At 55.1% G+C, this 5,861-nt stretch overlaps 1 protein-coding gene across 1 annotated transcript in view; it reads right to left on the bottom strand.

The window, feature by feature from the left end:
• Window positions 1–2,667: 2,667 nt before the first annotated feature.
• Window positions 2,668–5,861, bottom strand: part of LOC144740145 (uncharacterized) — a gene marked incomplete at its 5' end in the record, with an annotated part of 5,515 nt that continues 2,321 nt past the window's right edge. The window contains one exon of the mRNA XM_078623024.1: window positions 2,668–2,753. The remainder of the gene's footprint in view (window positions 2,754–5,861) is intronic.

The following is a 5,861-nucleotide window of genomic DNA, read 5'->3' as shown; positions in this document are numbered from 1 at the left end:
GTGGGTGAGTGACTGAGTCAGTGGCTGAGTGAGTGAGTGAGCCTGACTCCTGCACGCCAACATCACCCTGGCTCCCCTGCGAGCCAGGTCTACTGCCACACAGTAGCCTATACCTGTGGTGAGAGGGTGGGTGGGTGAGTGAGTGGGTGGGTGAGTGGGTGGGTGGGTGAGTGGGTGGGTGGGTGAGTGGCTGAGTCAGTGAGTGAGTGGGTGGGTGAGTGAGTGAGTGAGTGGGTGAGTGGGTGGGTGGGTGAGTGAGTGAGTGAGTGGCTGAGTGAGTGAGTGGCTGAGTGAGTGAGTGAGCCTGACTCCTGCACGCCAAGATCACCCTGGCTCCTCTGCGAGCCAGATCCACCGCCACACAGTAGCCTATACCTGTGGTGGGAGGGTGGGTGAGTCAGTGGGTGAGTGGGTGGGTGAGTGAGTGAGCGGGTGGGTGAGTGGGTGGGTGAGTGGGTGGGTGAGTGAGTGGGTGAGTGAGTGAGTGAGTGGGTGGGTGGCTGAGTGAGTGAGTGAGTGGATGAGTGGGTGGGTGGGTGAGTGAGTGAGTGAGTGGCTGAGTGAGTGAGTGGCTGAGTGAGTGAGTGGGTGAGTGAGCCTGACTCCTGCACGCCAAGATCACCCTGGCTCCCCTGCGAGCCAGGTCCACTGCCACACAGTAGCCTATACCTGTAGTGAGAGGGTGGGTGAGTGGGTGAGTGGATGAGTGGGTGAGTGAGAGGGTGGGTGAGTGGGTGAGTGGGTGAGTGGGTGAGTGAGAGGGTGGGTGAGTGGGTGAGTGGGTGAGTGGCTGAGTCAGTGAGTGAGTGGGTGGGTGAGTGGGTGGGTGAGTGGGTGAGTAAGTGGGTGGGTGGGTGGGTGGCTGAGTGAGTGAGTGAATGGCTCAGTCAGTCAGTGGGTGAGTGAGTGAGTGGCTGAGTGAGTTAGTGGCTGGGTGAGTGAGTGGGTGAGTGAGTGAGTGGCTGAGTGAGTGAGTGGCTGAGTGAATGGGTGAGTGAGTGAGTGGCTGAGTGGCTGAGTGAGTGAGTGAGTGGCTGAGTGAGTGAGTGGCTTAGCCAATGAGTGAGTGAATGGCTGAGTGACTGACTGAGTGACTGAGTGACTGACTGAGTTACTGACTGAGTGAGTGACTGACTGAGTGAGTGGCTGAGTCAATGAGTGAGTGAGTGGCTGAGTGACTGACTGAGTGACTGAGTGACTGACTGAGTGACTGACTGAGTGACTGACTGAGTGACTGACTGAGTGAGTGAGTGGCTGAGTGAGTGAGTGGATGAGTCACTGACTGAGTGAGTGACTGACTGAGTGACTGACTGAGTGAGTGACTAACTGAGTGAGTGAGTGAGTGGCTGAGTGAGTGGGTGAGTGGCTTAGTCAATGAGTGAGTGAGTGGCTGAGTGGATGAGTGAGTGAGTGGGTGAGTGAGTGAGTGGCTGAGTTGGTGAGTGAGTGAGTGAGTTGGTGAGTGAGTGAGTGGCTGAGTGGGTGAGTGAGTGAGTGTATAAGTGGGTGAGTGAGTGAGTGGGTGAGTGAGTGGGTGGGTGAGTGAGTGAGTGGGTGGGTGGCTGAGTGAGTGAGTGAGTGGATGAGTGGGTGGGTGGGTGGGTGAGTGAGTGAGTGGCTGAGTGAGTGAGTGGGTGAGTGAGCCTGACTCCTGCACGCCAAGATCACCCTGGCTCCCCTGCGAGCCAGGTCCACTGCCACACAGTAGCCTATACCTGTGGTGAGAGGGTGGGTGAGTGGGTGAGTGGATGAGTGGGTGAGTGAGAGGGTGGGTGAGTGGGTGAGTGGGTGAGTGGGTGAGTGAGAGGGTGGGTGAGTGGGTGAGTGGGTGAGTGGCTGAGTCAGTGAGTGAGTGGGTGGGTGAGTGGGTGGGTGAGTGGGTGGGTGGGTGGCTGAGTGAGTGAGTGAATGGCTCAGTCAGTCAGTGGGTGAGTGAGTGAGTGGCTGAGTGAGTTAGTGGCTGGGTGAGTGAGTGGGTGAGTGAGTGAGTGAGTGGCTGAGTGAGTGAGTGGCTGAGTGAATGGGTGAGTGAGTGAGTGGCTGAGTGGCTGAGTGAGTGAGTGGCTGAGTGAGTGAGTGGCTTAGCCAATGAGTGAGTGAGTGGCTGAGTGACTGACTGAGTGACTGAGTGACTGACTGAGTGAGTGGCTGAGTCAATGAGTGAGTGAGTGGCTGAGTGACTGACTGAGTGACTGAGTGACTGACTGAGTGACTGACTGAGTGACTGACTGAGTGACTGACTGAGTGAGTGAGTGGCTGAGTGAGTGAGTGGATGAGTGACTGACTGAGTGACTGACTGAGTGAGTGACTGACTGAGTGACTGACTGAGTGAGTGACTAACTGAGTGAGTGAGTGAGTGGCTGAGTGAGTGGGTGAGTGGCTTAGTCAATGAGTGAGTGAGTGGCTGAGTGGATGAGTGAGTGAGTGGGTGAGTGAGTGAGTGGCTGAGTTGGTGAGTGAGTGAGTGAGTTGGTGAGTGAGTGAGTGGCTGAGTGGGTGAGTGAGTGAGTGTATAAGTGGGTGAGTGAGTGAGTGAGTGGGTGAGTGAGTGGGTGGGTGAGTGAGTGAGTGAGTGGGTGGGTGGCTGAGTGAGTGAGTGAGTGGATGAGTGGGTGGGTGGGTGGGTGAGTGAGTGAGTGGCTGAGTGAGTGAGTGGCTGAGTGAGTGAGTGGGTGAGTGAGCCTGACTCCTGCACGCCAAGATCACCCTGGCTCCCCTGCGAGCCAGGTCCACTGCCACACAGTAGCCTATACCTGTGGTGAGAGGGTGGGTGAGTGGGTGAGTGGATGAGTGGGTGAGTGAGAGGGTGGGTGAGTGGGTGAGTGGGTGAGTGGCTGAGTCAGTGAGTGAGTGGGTGGGTGAGTGGGTGGGTGAGTGGGTGAGTAAGTGGGTGGGTGGGTGGCTGAGTGAGTGAGTGAATGGCTCAGTCAGTCAGTGGGTGAGTGAGTGAGTGGCTGAGTGAGTTAGTGGCTGGGTGAGTGAGTGGGTGAGTGAGTGAGTGAGTGGCTGAGTGAGTGAGTGGCTGAGTGAATGGGTGAGTGAGTGAGTGGCTGAGTGGCTGAGTGAGTGAGTGAGTGGCTGAGTGAGTGAGTGGCTTAGCCAATGAGTGAGTGAGTGGCTGAGTGACTGACTGAGTGACTGAGTGACTGACTGAGTTACTGACTGAGTGAGTGACTGACTGAGTGAGTGGCTGAGTCAATGAGTGAGTGAGTGGCTGAGTGACTGACTGAGTGACTGAGTGACTGACTGAGTGACTGACTGAGTGACTGACTGAGTGACTGACTGAGTGAGTGAGTGGCTGAGTGAGTGAGTGGCTGAGTGACTGACTGAGTGACTGATTGAGTGAGTGACTGACTGAGTGACTGACTGAGTGAGTGACTGACTGAGTGACTGACTGAGTGAGTGACTAACTGAGTGAGTGAGTGAGTGGCTGAGTGAGTGGGTGAGTGGCTTAGTCAATGAGTGAGTGAGTGGCTGAGTGGATGAGTGAGTGAGTGGCTGAGTTGGTGAGTGAGTGAGTGAGTTGGTGAGTGAGTGAGTGGATGAGTGAGTGAGTGGCTGAGTTGGTGAGTGAGTGAGTGAGTTGGTGAGTGAGTGAGTGGCTGAGTGGGTGAGTGAGTGAGTGTATAAGTGGGTGAGTGAGTGAGTGGGTGAGTGAGTGGGTGGGTGAGTGGCTGAGTGGGTGAGTGAGTGAGTGAGTCAGTGGGTGAGTGGCTGAGTGAGTGGGTGAGTGGCTTAGTCAATGAGTGAGTGAGTGGCTGAGTGACTGACTGAGTGACTGAGTGAGTGGCTGAGTGGGTGAGTGAGTGAGTGAGTGGATGAGTGAGTGAGTGGGTGAGTGAGTGGCTGAGTGGCTGAGTGGGTGAGTGGCTGAGTGAGTGAGTGAGTGGCTGAGTGGGTGAGTGAGTGAGTGAGTGAGTGGATGAGTGAGTGAGTGAGTGGCTGAGTGGGTGAGTGGCTGAGTGAGTGAGTGAGTGGCTGAGTGGGTGAGTGAGTGAGTGAGTGGATGAGTGAGTGAGTGAGTGGGTCAATGAGTGAGTGGCTGAGTGGGTGAGTGAGTGAGTGAGTGGGTGAGTGAGTGGCTGAGTGAGTGAGTGGCTGAGTGACTCACTGAGTGACTGAGTGACTGACTGAGTGAGTGACTGAGTGAGTGAGTGGCTGAGTGACTGAGTGACTGACTGAGTGACTCACTGAGTGACTGAGTGACTGACTGAGTGACTGACTGAGTGAGTGACTGACTGAGTGACTGACTGAGTGACTGAGTGACTGACTGAGTGAGTGAGTGGCTGAGTGAGTGAGTGGCTTAGTCAATGAGTAAGTGAGTGGCTGAGTGACTGACTGAGTGACTGACTGACTGAGTGAGTGACTGACTGAGTGACTGACTGACTGAGTGAGTGAGTGACTGACTGAGTGACTGAGTGAGTGAGTGACTGACTGAGTGAGTGGGTGAGTGGCTGAGTGAGTGACTGAGTGACTGAGTGACTCACTGAGTGACTGAGTGACTGACTGAGTGACTGAGTGACTGAGTGACTGACTGAGTGAGTGACTGAATGAGTGACTGACTGAGTGACTGAGTGACTGACTGAGTGAGTGAGTGGCTGAGTGAGTGAGTGGCTTAGTCAATGAGTAAGTGAATGACTGAGTGACTGACTGAGTGACTGACTGACTGAGTGAGTGACTGACTGAGTGACTGACTGAGTGAGTGAGTGACTGACTGAGTGACTGACTGAGTGAGTGAGTGGCTTAGTCAATGAGTGAGTGAGTGGGTGAGTGAGTAAGTGAGTGGGTGGGTGAGTGAGTGACTGACTGACTGAGTGAGTGAGTGACTGACTGACTGAGTGAGTGGCTGAGTGGGTGAGTGAGTGAGTGAGTGGATGAGTGAGTGAGTGGGTGAGTGAGTGGCTGAGTGGGTGAGTGGCTGAGTGAGTGAGTGGCTGAGTGGGTGAGTGAGTGAGTGAGTGAGTGGATGAGTGAGTGAGTGGCTGAGTGGGTGAGTGAGTGAGTGAGTGGATGAGTGAGTGAGTGAGTGAGTGAGTGAGTGAGTGAGTGAGTGGCTGAGTGAGTGAGTGAGTGGCTGAGTGGGTGAGTGAGTGAGTGAGTGGATGAGTGAGTGAGTGAGTGGGTCAGTGGCTTAGTCAATGAGTGAGTGACTGACTGAGTGACTGACTGAGTGAGTGACTTAGTGGCTGAGTGAGTGAGTGAGTGGCTGAGTGAGTGGGTGAGTGGCTTAGTCAATGAGTGAGTGAGTGGCTGAGTGGATGAGTGAGTGAGTGGGTGAGTGAGTGAGTGAGTGGCTGAGTGGGTGAGTGAGTGAGTGAGTGGGTGAGTGAGTGAGTGGCTGAGTTGGTGAGTGAGTGAGTGAGTTGGTGAGTGAGTGAGTGGCTGAGTGGGTGAGTGAGTGAGTGTATAAGTGGGTGAGTGAGTGAGTGGGTGGGTGAGTGGCTGAGTGGGTGAGTGAGTGGCTTAGTCAATGAGTGAGTGAGTGGCTGAGTGACTGACTGAGTGACTGAGTGAGTGGCTGAGTGGGTGAGTGAGTGGGTGAGTGAGTGGATGAGTGAGTGAGTGGGTGAGTGAGTGGCTGAGTGGCTGAGTGGGTGAGTGGCTGAGTGAGTGAGTGAGTGGCTGAGTGGGTGAGTGAGTGAGTGAGTGGATGAGTGAGTGAGTGGCTGAGTGGGTGAGTGGCTGAGTGAGTGAGTGAGTGGCTGAGTGGGTGAGTGAGTGAGTGAGTGGATGAGTGAGTGAGTGAGTGGGTCAATGAGTGAGTGGCTGAGTGGGTGAGTGAGTGAGTGAGTGGGTGAGTGAGTGGCTGAGTGAGTGAGTGGCTGAGTGACTCACTGAGTGACTGAGTGACTGACTGAGTG

This window comes from Lampetra planeri, unplaced genomic scaffold (genome assembly GCF_965212315.1).
Source record: "Lampetra planeri unplaced genomic scaffold, kcLamPlan1.2.h2 scaffold_1933, whole genome shotgun sequence".
NCBI classification, from domain to species: domain Eukaryota; kingdom Metazoa; phylum Chordata; class Hyperoartia; order Petromyzontiformes; family Petromyzontidae; genus Lampetra; species Lampetra planeri.
The sequence above is the reverse complement of the archived record's forward strand: the minus strand, read 5'-3'. Positions and strand labels throughout refer to the sequence as shown.